General features: G+C 38.9%; 1 protein-coding gene across 5 annotated transcripts in view; it reads left to right on the top strand.

The window, feature by feature from the left end:
* Nucleotides 1-12,665, top strand: part of LOC138136921 (beta-1,4-glucuronyltransferase 1) — a 118,049-nt gene that overhangs the window by 60,160 nt on the left and 45,224 nt on the right. The window contains exon 1 of one of the 5 annotated variants that reach the window (XM_069056225.1): nt 2,720-3,016. The exons of the other annotated variants lie outside the window; for them this stretch is intronic. The gene's annotated coding sequence lies outside the window, so the exon portion shown is untranslated. Of the gene's footprint in view, nt 1-2,719; nt 3,017-12,665 lie in introns of those variants that run through there. 5 annotated transcript variants of the gene reach the window in all.

The raw sequence follows: 12,665 nt of genomic DNA on the forward strand, positions 1-12,665 counted from the left end.
ATCACCAGTCAAATATCAATTAGCTTTTTTAATTTTTCTTTCACTTACTTTACGGCACGACGTGCGGTAAAACATTTATTACCGCATGGTGGTAATACGAACATTTTAATTGAAATTTAATTCCAGTTATCATAATTATTAGGTACTATTGTTCTTGAGCTTTCTGGTTGTTGCCGTGATGCATCCATTATAATTTCAAAAAGAAGTTTATTCAAAAGGATTCGTCCTGTGTGATGATGGCAACAAATCATTCAACAGACACGGTTATCAATTCTACATATCGATCAATTCAGATGTTTGACATTTATGGTGACATACGGCAACATTTAACACCGTCAACAGATTTGTCGTAATCCCATTTACAAGACTAAACCTTTACGGCGGTCATATTTTAATGGAACGAGCCAACAAGTTTTTTGACAGGTTTTCCATTGAAAAATTCGTTTTATTAGTTTGACTGTTGGAAAAAATTGCACGAGCGGAGTTCACACGAGTTCGTCCACTCCGGGGATTTCTCTCGTGCTTTTTGATAAAGAATCCACCCCAAGTGTCACGAAATCACCCTTGTGTGTCTTCCTGAACGCTAATTACTCTCCACAAATCCCGATGGGATTTTTACCATCTCCTCGCACGACTAATTGCACATTTGCACACTTGTTAATTACACCGTTTTTTTCTTGTTACTTTTTTTTTGCAAGTATCTAATTCAATTCGAGGCCGCAAAGTGCAACTCGCGCTTCGCTTGTTTTTCAATTAATCGGCGATAATTACAGTGTGTGGATGTGAATTCAGCTGAAAATGGCTGAAGTATTGGAAATTTTCAGCTGTGCAGGGCTGAAATGCAAGGGTTTTGGTCTTGCAAGGGTTAATCAGTTGAGAGGGGAAATTTCACAGTCCCATTCACTAAAGCAACTCTTTTAGCTGGTTGCTTTGGGTGGCTGAAGCTTAAAAATTTTGCTCGCGAGAGAGGCTGAAATTAAATTTACAGCTTTTCTATAAGAATGGAATAAATTGTAAACCTGTTACATGAGCTTAATATTTTCTCTATCTATCTTGTAACCTCTATCTCTCTAAGTTCTTCATCTATTGCTGTACCATCAGGTCCGTTTTTCATTGACAGTGCTTCATTTTGTTGTTTACAACTCTTCAATGACCAGAACCTTCAGTTTCTTTGTTTTTGCTCTTTATGCTCTAGAGTTCTAGAGCATCTTACCTGTCCTCCCTTTTACCGGGAGGGAGTTAGCGATGATAAAGAGGTTAAAGAAGCAACAGGACTAGATGAGAAATAATGCTATTGGGAGAGGAAACAGTCAAAAAATATAAAAAATAGGAGCTAGAAGATGCCCCACTAGAGAGAGTTTGAGAAAAGTTGAAGAACAACTGTTTAGACATATAAAAGAAGAAATGAGGAAAGTTGGAAACAAAGGATCAAGGGGAGGATCTAGAAGTAGAAAGGAGAATGGGAAAAGAAAAGCATTAGAACATCCTGATGGAACCGGGTACTAAAAAAGTTCATAAGAAGAATTTGGGATAAATTGAAGAACAACTGCATAGGAATATTAAAGACGAAAAATAGAGAAAAAATAGAAGAAATAAGTTAAAGCAACAGGAACGAAAACCTTAATGATGAACACAAAAATAGAAGTGGCAAAGTTGTAAAATCCTTGAACATAATATAAAATAAAATCAAGGGGTAATTAATTTATTTAGAAAAGTATGTCCAAATAGAGGAATAGAGAATGAAAATAGACCAAAGATTAAATATAGAAACTCGATATAATTGGGTGGTTACACAAAAAGTGTAAAAAAAAGAAGAAAACGATACTGATCAAAATAGTTATGCAGGGTCATTATAAATTATTGTCCCATCGCAGTAGGTGTTGGCGACGTAGTTGAATGTGCCCGAAGCATCATAACATGAGTGAGACTAGTATCGCCGATAGGTGGCGCTACCGGCGGTAGTGGAAATCTGTCTTACCTGTTGGTCTAACGTTGCGAGGCTGGCGGCACATTCAAAATTTGTGTGGATTTTCAACGCCAACTGCGATGGGACAGTCATTTATAATTGACCCTGTAGAAAAAAGAACCAGAAAGACAGATGAATATTGATTTGTCTATGGATATGATGATTGACTGTACAGAGAGGAAATCTTGAAAACCAAAAAAAAATAATTGAAGATGGATGAATCATTTTATTTGACAGTTTGGAAAGATAACGAGGGTGATCTTGAAAAAGAAAGTGTATCAATGCAAAATCGAAGTAAAGAAGAAAATGATTAAACTGAACGAAATTGGTGTTAAAACGAGGGTATCTTTGACATCTTAGATCACCTGTCCATATTGAATTCCTGATAAGAAATTGATCCAAGAATAAACAATTTTGTTATCGAATGACGCGTTAAACGCAAACATAGATTATCATTTTTATAAAAATTCCACGAGATTTCAGTGGGACTTAGTCCCGGCAATGTAACTGTCGATTTAAGCCGACTAAAGAAAATCTGGTTTATCTGGCCCGTAAGTCATCTTTATTATAGGGATTATCACTTATCATCTCGTCAAGAAAAAAATCACCTTGAGAAAACTCATTTCGCAATTTGTTTATCCCAGTGCGCCTTCGGATCAGATATTTTTCCCCATCGCTCCAGAATCGATGCACGACTGTGTATATTCCGCTACAGAAAAGCTATTAACCCTCGCCACCCTATTTTAATTCACCGCTTTGTCCTTTTCGTGAACAGGCGATTTACGGGGAAAGTTTGTTGTTGTGTGTAATGCACCCCACGAGGGGTTACACTACATTAATCCGATTGAACACAGAAGGATGTGCATTCGCGGGTCCTGAACGCCTGTAAAAATCCGCCAGGTGGCGACCCTTTCGCTCCGTTTCATCGGCGTGCTTTCAGTGATAGCCAAGCTCGCAGCCAGTGTCAGTTGGTGCTCCGTTCTGGTAGTGGAAGGTGCTGCGAATACGACATCCGTGCAATATCTATCATCACCGGCGATCACTTTTCCGGTATGTACTCCCAATTTATCACACAAAGCGCCCACATTGAATCAGTCGTGGGAGAATTGCGATTTTTTCGCGTGCAACAATATTGTTCGTGCGAATTTTTGCGAGGTTGTGATGAGGGATCGAGTTTGTGACGCCGGTTTGTGTTGATTTATCGATTGATTTATTGCAGAATAATCCAAGTTTTAATTAGGCGTACGTGCAAAAGCACAAATTAAAAATTCCCTCTGGAGTCATAAATCAAAAACTTGTTGCCTGAACGCGGACTAGATCTGTTTGCACGGCGGTAAGTTGCGTGCACTTCACCTGCAAAAGCTCGTACGGATTCTTGGGATTTTTTCAAAATAGCAAAAATAGCGAAACGGTCATTTTCCGGAGAGGAAATCTATTTTGTGGTTTTGCTCGTTTTAATTTAATTTTTAATTCCTGGCGGAAATTGCACAGGGTCGGTTATCACAGGCGCCGGGTTGGGGAAAGTCAATGTTCCAGTTGATTTATGAGTTTTGGAATGATGACATGACTTGACGACTTTCGTCCACTTTTGTGAAAAGCTCAGATACTAGAAAATTCAAGGAATCTTGCCAGAATTCAAACTGCTTCTCGGAACCTGCTCTGTGCATATCTGTGGCTCTGGACTATCGTTAGGCTTCGACAAACACTGCGCCAGACGTTTTCAATAGGGGCTAATTCAGGAACCAACACAGGCTACTTAAATATTAACGAGGCGAAGCTAATCGCATGCAACTGCGAATTTCTTCGTATAATCGTGTGGGTTTGAGGCTTGACCTTTATGGACAATAAAATCAACTCAAAATTAAAATAATCCAAAAAAATTATCCAGTTTATACTATCTAAAAAAAAAGAATAAGTACTCGAAAAAACCAGTTTTATGTTATCTTTTGATACGTAATATTTTCAACAAGATGATGCTCAACCCCACACGGACGGTGACAACGTGTAGATCACAGCCGAGCGTCTGTACCATGTGGTGTGAGTATCGTCTCAAAACTGTAATAAAATTCATAAATTGATTTCGAGTGTTTATGTATAAAGCTCTATTTGCGGCTTTAACATAAACACAACGTTCTTTAACTGCACGCAATGCATAAGTTATGAGTGAATCACTCAATTTATTGATCGCGTCAGTTTGCTTATGCTTCGCATTCTATAACAGATCTAGCAACAGAACTGACTGTTATGCAGGATGAAAATCCTGAAACTTGCGGATTTTTTTATCGCACGCAACAGCCAAAACAACTAAATATTGCGGTTTGATTTGTTCAACAAAATAATGCTCGACCACACACGACACGTTGAAGGGCCTACAATATGCTTATGTACCTAGAAATTTATAATTATTTCAAAAGCCCTGGTTACGGTCGATCTTGACGTAACGTAAGACAACGTACAATAGCAGAACGCATCCATATCTTTAAAAGTTTATTAGTAGTGTCTAAAGTAGTGGTTAGTATAACGTTGTGCTAACTTTATTCCCACGAAAGCCGCATTTACACAAAGCACGACACATAAAGAAGCCAAAGAAGACATAGACTTCAGTTTCTTGTTTTTGGTGATTCAATCTTGTTCAACAAGACTGACAAATTTCTTTGGTTTAACAACATATCGCTCGACCGCACACGACAAGATAACAAGACTTACACCTTAGTATCTCGTTTGTTAAAATTATAATGAAGTCCATAAATTAATATCCTGGCTGTTTGTGTGTTAAGCTCTGTTTACAGTTTTGACGTGGAGCGACGTAATATGACATAACGCCTACATAATCTAGAAGAAAGCTGTCACACTCTGCTTCATTCACATTCTTTAACATACTAAATCTAATTAATGTTTATGGTAGTCAAAAGAGTTGCATAGCTAATTTTTTTAATGTTCAACAAGATAATGCGCGACTTCACACGACATGATCACATTACCACATGTACTGCCACATCTGTGAAAATGTTTATGAACGTCAAAAATCGATACATTCTTGGATTGCAGCTATTAAGCCCTGTTTGCAACCTTGACGTACAACAACGTACAATAACTGAACGCATACGTAAGAATAGAATACTTCAGTGTCACTTTTTGACATCGAACCAGATTAATAATTTAGTGTTCTGAATGTTGTAAATTAAGCTCAGTTTGCGCTGTTGACGTAGAACAACGTACAGTAACGTATGCATACTTTATCTCGAGTAGTAAGTAGTACACTTCAGTTTCATTTTGTGGCAGTCTTGACGTAGAACAAGGTACGTATACGTAACTGGCGAATTTATATAGCATGTAGCGTTGTTTGTGTACCTGTTGCATTATGTTTATCTGTGGAAATTTATGTAAAGCTAGCATTAGGAGTGGTACATTTCAGTTTCACATTTCCGTCATAGCTGCAGCGACAAAATCAATACTGACGGAGGATTGGTCCGAAACGTTATGTCCGCCTTGCGTCTGCACAGCTAAAATTTTAATATGTAGTGAAGAAACTGCGGTTGTCGTTTTTCAATCGTTTTTGTCCAATGGAGTTATTACAGGAACGCAGCGTAATAACATCCCAAATGTACCAAGGCGTGTATAATTTGGATGATTATTTATCTCTCTACTTTAGGTTTTTTCTCGGTATTAGAGTGTACAGTTATAATAAGCAATATTAGCAGAACAATTCCGTCTAATTGCTTGCATAAGAAGCGGCCACAACACTTAAATAGCCCATCGTGAGTGCTTTTCCTGTTGTCAGTTTGCCTCTTGGCATCGGATCGAATCGGTGCAAAAAACCGTAGAAGTAGAACGATCGAGCGAGAGTCCACCAGATCTTTCGGATCGATCCTGTTGGACAAATAAAGTCCAAAGGATGAAGCCGTCCGATGTTGTCTGCAGGAAAGTGAAAATTTAATAACCGCCGGTTGGGATCGATAGAGTTTTACATCTCAATCGCTTCGCCTAGAATTATTGCCCCGGTTTAATCTCCACGCGAAGTGTGTAGGTATCAGTTCGGGCAGAAGCGATAGCGATTGTGTTGGAAAACGTGGGCGCTGCAACAACGGATGTCGCTGAAAAGTTAATGGTTTCATCTGTCCCGGTTATCGCCGTTTTCTAAACAACTCTGTTGCACTATCGCATTAATGCGCTGTGCGCGCTTGTTAATTGTAAATTGTTTTTTGCCACGAGAAAAGACACAAGTGTGTAAATAAATATTGATGGGCTTGCGAAAGTCCCACAAACAATGGACTAATGGGGACAAAAAACGACAAGTGTGTCGGCAAGGATTCGACTTGGCTTTGTCCTGCAGTGTGAAGGACGAGGCGGAGGCGGCTGGTGTGGCGCCGGCTCCGGAAATTCGAGACCGCCCGGAATCACTCAGGACGTCAAGAGGTGACGTCGACTTTATAATGCAATGACCGGAACTTGGTACAATTGAATATGTTGGGGGTTGATGTAATTTCAATCATGTGGAGGCAATTTACAAAATAATCAATACAAAAACTTTCTAGAATCTAGATCTTGGTTGATTTTTTTGTCTTGGAATCCAGAATTTGAACTGATCTGGAATCATTCTACAACCATATCTAAGCAATATCACAAGCCAGAGTTTTTTTTTTAAATTAACAATTATTATTGACTTTGCCAGACAATGTCCACCACAATCCCCATATCTTAGTACAACATAATTTTTTTGGTATCCTATCAAATTAAAGAAAGTAAATCTAAAAGTAGAGGCAATTTGGAATTTGCAGGTTCAGGCATAGAAATAAACACTATAAGGAAATTTAGGAAAAAATTTGGTCATTGTTCACTTTAGCTACTTCTGGAATTTTCCCGTTTATTCTGGCTAGACAGCCTCAGGGCGTCCTCCTGCATCGTTTTCCACCACTCAAACCTTGTGCAAATGAATTTTCCTTGCCCTTTAGTTATACCAAGACATTGGCGCGGCCTTGACGCGACCTTGAAACACAACAAGAGAGGAAAAAAAGGCATTTGCACCAGGTTTGAATGGTGGGAAACGATCTAGGAGGACGCCCTGAGGCTGTCTAGCCAGAAAAAACGCGAAAATTCCAGAAGTAGCTAAAGTGAACAATTACCAAAAATTTAAGCAAATTTTTATAGATTTATCTAGACTTTTATAAGTTTTTGATCTAATTCAATTCCAAGGATTTGCCATTTTCAATTCCGCCAACAATAGTATCCACTTCATGGTAACACTTAACAACTCTTAGTTTGCTTATTTTTATAACGACGGAAGTGATAAACACAAAATGGTGGCCTAGTTTCCAGCATCCGACCTTCACAGTTTGCAGGCTGGAATTAAAAAATCCAGCAAAATTTATACTATTTATGTATTACAGTGTTTTATATCTAATCGTTCTAAACTAATCCCACAGATTTTCTGTAGTACCAAATATGGTGTTTGCGAAGGCATTTCCAGACAAGATTATCACAAACACTGGATACAATTCTCTTTTTTCCTTCTACAACTTCTTATCAGTCCCACTGTTCTGCTCACAAACGTCTCATTTATTTTTCCAAAATTTCTTGTTCATCTAGTTTCTTGTATTTTCGTTTCCACTGGCATCAATCACTAATTTTTCAAAGGTTTATAATTTTTTCGCACTAAAGCGACTCCATAGATTTTCTATGGTATCTAGTTCTGGCGATTGCATACTAAAATCAACAAAAAGATGAATAACAACACAATTTTCTGGTCTTGTATCAACAACAGTCAACTCCTTTGTACGAGTACTTAAGATAATTTGCAGTACTAATCGGTAAACCAAAATCAACCAAAATGTTTTAATGGTTAAATTGCAAAAAATTGTTCATTGGTGGTGCAAAATGACAGTTTTTAAAGACTCAATTAGGATGGTGTCACAATGAATGATGAAGTACCGTTGTTATCGTCTTCATCTTGTTCTGTTGAAGTTTTTGGAAACATCTGAACAAGATTAGACCCAAATGCATTCAGCTGATTCATTGAAACCATTTGCGAGACATGTTTCAGTTTTGATAAAAAGATTGAAATCTTGTATTTGGTGCTCAAAAATTAAAAAAACAAACTTAGACCATTAATGAACACAGATTCATATCTTGACACCTTTGAAGACAGCCGCCGTTTTCAAAACTCGTCAGATTTCTCGAAAAACACTTGATTCTCTTTGATTGTGAATAGCAGCGGGTCCGTCTGAGATCCTTGCGGTACTCCCAACAACTTGGCGTTATCTGGACAGATCTCGTCGCTCAAGTGGCAACAAATCCGTGTTGATACGTTCACATTTTCTTTGATCTTGGGAGGCGCCCACGCTTGTTTACTTTATCGAATAATCAGCCCACACGTCTGGAGCGTTCGTTGGGAGGATTCCCAATAGTATTCCCCGCGATGTACCCTCCGCACATACCGTCACTTCTTACGTATAATATGGCGTCAAATTATGTAATAAAGGCAGTGATTTATACCGGCCGTGGCGTACATATTAATGCGGCGCAATTAGACTGCCATTGTTCACCGGCTGTCATTCCCTAATTAATCTCGGGCGAGACGCAATCCGAGCGTCCGGCTCGTCGTGCAAAGAAGTGCACGGGCGCGCATTTCAAAATAACGTAATTAGTTTGCCCAAAGAGCTCAATCCGGAAATAATGAGGACGAAATTGGCAATTTATCGAAAATCATCTGCAGGGATGCGTTGGCGGCGACACAGCCTCCAGTTGCTGCAATGGAAGTTTTGCTTCTGATTGGCGATTTTAAACAGCGCTAAGCTCACTCACTTTTCTTTGAAGCGTCTTGCTTTGAAGTTGTTTTTTACAGGTAGCTTTCATAAAGCGATTAGTTTTTCAAATTACAAAAATATCATCCAGACCTCGTTATCGCACGTGCGGATCGATTTGGCTGACATTGAGAAACCTTATCAGCGCTTTGATGTTTATTTGATGCGCGAACAAACAGATAAAACGATTTTTCAAAAATCAATTACAGCGTTTCTCAATTTTCCGGCTAATAAAGTTTCCATTTTCCAGATACGACTATTTTCCTGTCATTTCTGTCGTCTCTTATTGGTGTTTATTTTGCATTTATCGATCCCACATTTCAATGAACCGCCAACACTGATTAGCCGCAGTCACAGCAGATTTCCTTATTTCGTAGCCACCCAGTGGATCAACCTTCATTACACCATTGATACACACCCATCGATGGTACCCCGACCCACCAGAGCGAATTAATTTTATTAATGACACCATTCAAGGCAGTTATTTGATATTATTACATTTGAAAATTGCTGGAATTACAAGAACGGTGCTGCAATCAGGAAGGACGACTTAAGTGCCAAGTCGGTTATTATTAATAGATTGGAGCGACTTTTTGGATGATGGTTCTTGTAACCACCAATGGAGAGGAATATTTGTACAGCGGTTCTGGCAATTAATTCCACAATTGCGAAGCTGTTACACGTTTGACATTCCAACAAGAGGAAGCGATTTGTTTGTTAATAACAATTGCATAATGGATATGTGCAATCAGAAATAGGAACTGGCGCTGTTACGGTTTGTTCGAAAGTGATCCTCGTTTGGCGGTTTTGAAAGCGAGACGACACGCTGCTGCCACAGGACAATGACGTCGCCGTCGTTATCCTTAATGGTCTTAGTCGTCCCATGTCAAAAACACGGTCAAGATTGCAGTTTCGTGTTTTTAAATCGACAATCGGCTTTATGGTGATGGCAAGTCAGGTAAAGCGGGCGAAATGTCACAAGGAAAGATAAGCGAAAAATTTGTGGGTTGTAAACAACCAATAACATTTATTCTTTAGAAGAAATTAAAACGTGCGGAGGCTTAGTTGAGCTTTATTTAATCAATCTGGATGTAGACTACACCTCATATTGGATATGTCAACGATTCCATAAATTGTGGCGTACCGCAGGCTTCCTGTCTCGGACCAGTTTTATTTTGAAATCTTATGTGGTCCTGTTTTTCGACATTTTGGATTGGGCTTTGCTTCACATATTGTATATCGTGTGAACTAGGGAAAACCAAATCATTGAATTTTCAAAAATTTCAAAATTTGATTTTGCTCGCCAGAGAAACAAACGCTTTTATAGAATGTATTTTAGAGCATGATAGAGAGCATATTGGTGTACGGGGCAGAGATCTGGGGATGGAAGGCACAAGAAGAGGAAGAGAAAGTGCAAGGAAAATATTTGAGAGGGGTGCTAGGAGAGGACAGAGAAATGCCAGGTTACATAGTGAAAGAAGAGTGTAAGAGGAATAGGCTGAGAGTGAAAGCGGGAAAGAGAGCGGCAAAGTTTGAAGACAAAGTGGAAGGAAGGGAAGAGTGCCGGATACTAACGGAATGCTAGAGAGAAAAAAAAAAGACGGAAAAGAAGGAGAGAGAGAAGTACTATCAGAGAAATGGGTATGTCAGTGAAGGAGTGAGAAGATTGAGAACAAAAAGAAGATGGATGAATGTAGAGCTGAGTGAAAGGGACAAATACACAGACATGTAAGAAAGAAGGGAAAGAATCAAAGAACCCAGAGGTACAACAGAAAGTATGAGAGGTGCAAGAGAAAGAAAAATGATGGCGAGATTCAGATGTGAGAACGAAGAGAGAGGAAACAGTTATTGGGTGGAAGAAGAGGAAGGAAGGTGCAGAATGTGCTATGAGGAGAGAAAGAAAGAGACAATTGAGCACATGTGGGAGAGAAAGGAACGGGGAGAAATACTGAATGAAGACGGAAGGGAGATAAGATGGATGAAGGAGATATGGAAGAATAGGGGAAAGGATAGAAACATTTGGACATCATGGTCTCAAATAATTTACATTTTGGTAAAAACAATTTGTTTTTTCTTTTTACTTTTGGAAAACCATTTTGATTGAAATCTACTATCTCGGTTTCGATTAGTCTAGAAAAAATAAAGAGATGTCAAATCGGATGATCCTGCCGGCCAGTTTAAGTCTTAATAGAGGTTGTTCCTTCTCATTTAATTGATTTCGAAGCAAACACGCCTCGATCATAACATGTGGCTTCCATAAAATGTGGAGTACCGCAAGGTTATATGCCCGGACCAGTTCTAGTTTCGAAGTATGTACCAAGTATTTTTCACAATTTTGAGTTGGTTTGGTTTTACCTGATTCTCTTGATTAAGGAAAAACCATTTACATAGCTTGAAAGAATTCGAAACAAGGAAGTACTGTGCGTACGGCAAGTGTCCAGTTATGTCTGTTATAAAAAGCTCTCCAGTATATTAAAAAAATAAATCTATCTCGTTAATTAGTTTATTCTACTAACACAAAAGCTAACAAACTGCCTTCGTGTCGAATGACGTCTGTTATTCCAAATCTTGTACTAAGCAAACAACCGGTCTTTGTGTTATTTAACCTAACTGTCGTGCCAAAAGCTGACGCTCTTCATTAACATATTATCGTGGAAAAATGACCGGGAACTAGTTTAACACCAGACTAGCTAATTGTAACACCACTTAACCGTGACCCAGTACATTAAATTATAATATCAACACGCCAAAACTGATGCTATTAGCGAAAGTCATTTTACTACCTACTGACTCAAATGTTGCCATAATTTTGGACGAACCAATCGCCTCTCGCCATTTTTCAATCCAATTTCTAGACCAACGTGGCAACACTAATGCAACGATTTTTTTTTCGGGACTCGAGGGTGCGTTCCTTGGGGACGAGACACGAGAAAAGAAATCGAAGAGATTTTCTCTTCTTGCAATTTAAAAGAGCTGCACCTTTCAATAACGTCGCGACTCGTTTTTATCCGCCCTTCCTAGACTCGATAGGAGTTACTTCATTAATTCCAGACTTTACAACGCAAACTACCATGGTTTTTATCTTTAAAGCCAAATTTAACACCACCTTGAAGGTTAATTCAATTTGTACAATATTGTATACTGGCGTGAAACACCAAGCCACGAAAATCGTTAATCTACTTAACACACGCCTGACCTTGCGGGAACGTAGCGTTAATCGCCAAATGGAGAACACTTTGACATTATTTAAATATAATGGACCCTCCTTGCATTGTTTTTGTTGACCATGCGCCGCCCAAAGCCTGGAACTTCCAGCTCTTGACGAACTAACAAAGGAATCGCACAAGTTTTCACGTCACGACGGAGCCGGATCTGTTTCTGGGTTCGGGGGAAAAATGGCGCGGACACCTGTTGATTTTCTGTTAATCCAGCAGATGATGCTTCCGATGTGGACGGACGTTTGAAAAGCCACGTTGATACTGTTAGTGCTGGAATTTAATTTTCTGTTCTGACCCTGGAGTCTCTTGGAATTAAAAAATCGTCACAGTTAAACGAAAACGTGCTGCTTTGCTTGGAACTAAAAAAATCTAGCTTTAACTTAGTTTTTTGTGCAATCGTACGCGAAACGAGAACTTCGCGTTCCTAAAACAGGCCGCGAAATCCAATTTCGCGGCCGTTGCTTTTAACGACGGCCGTTAAAGTAAACGTCATTGTAATACATATTTGATACAAATCAGAGTTTCCATGTAAGACTGGCGTTTAGATTTTTCAGGTATGAAATTAGAAACCGCAGAATTTATAATACGTACTTTTTAACTCTGGAGGAGCACCCACATGAAACTGAAACATCACTTTCACTACAATTCTCTTCCGCCATTTTTACAATTATTTACAAAATG

This window comes from Tenebrio molitor, chromosome 8 (genome assembly GCF_963966145.1).
Source record: "Tenebrio molitor chromosome 8, icTenMoli1.1, whole genome shotgun sequence".
NCBI classification, from domain to species: Eukaryota; Metazoa; Arthropoda; class Insecta; order Coleoptera; family Tenebrionidae; genus Tenebrio; species Tenebrio molitor.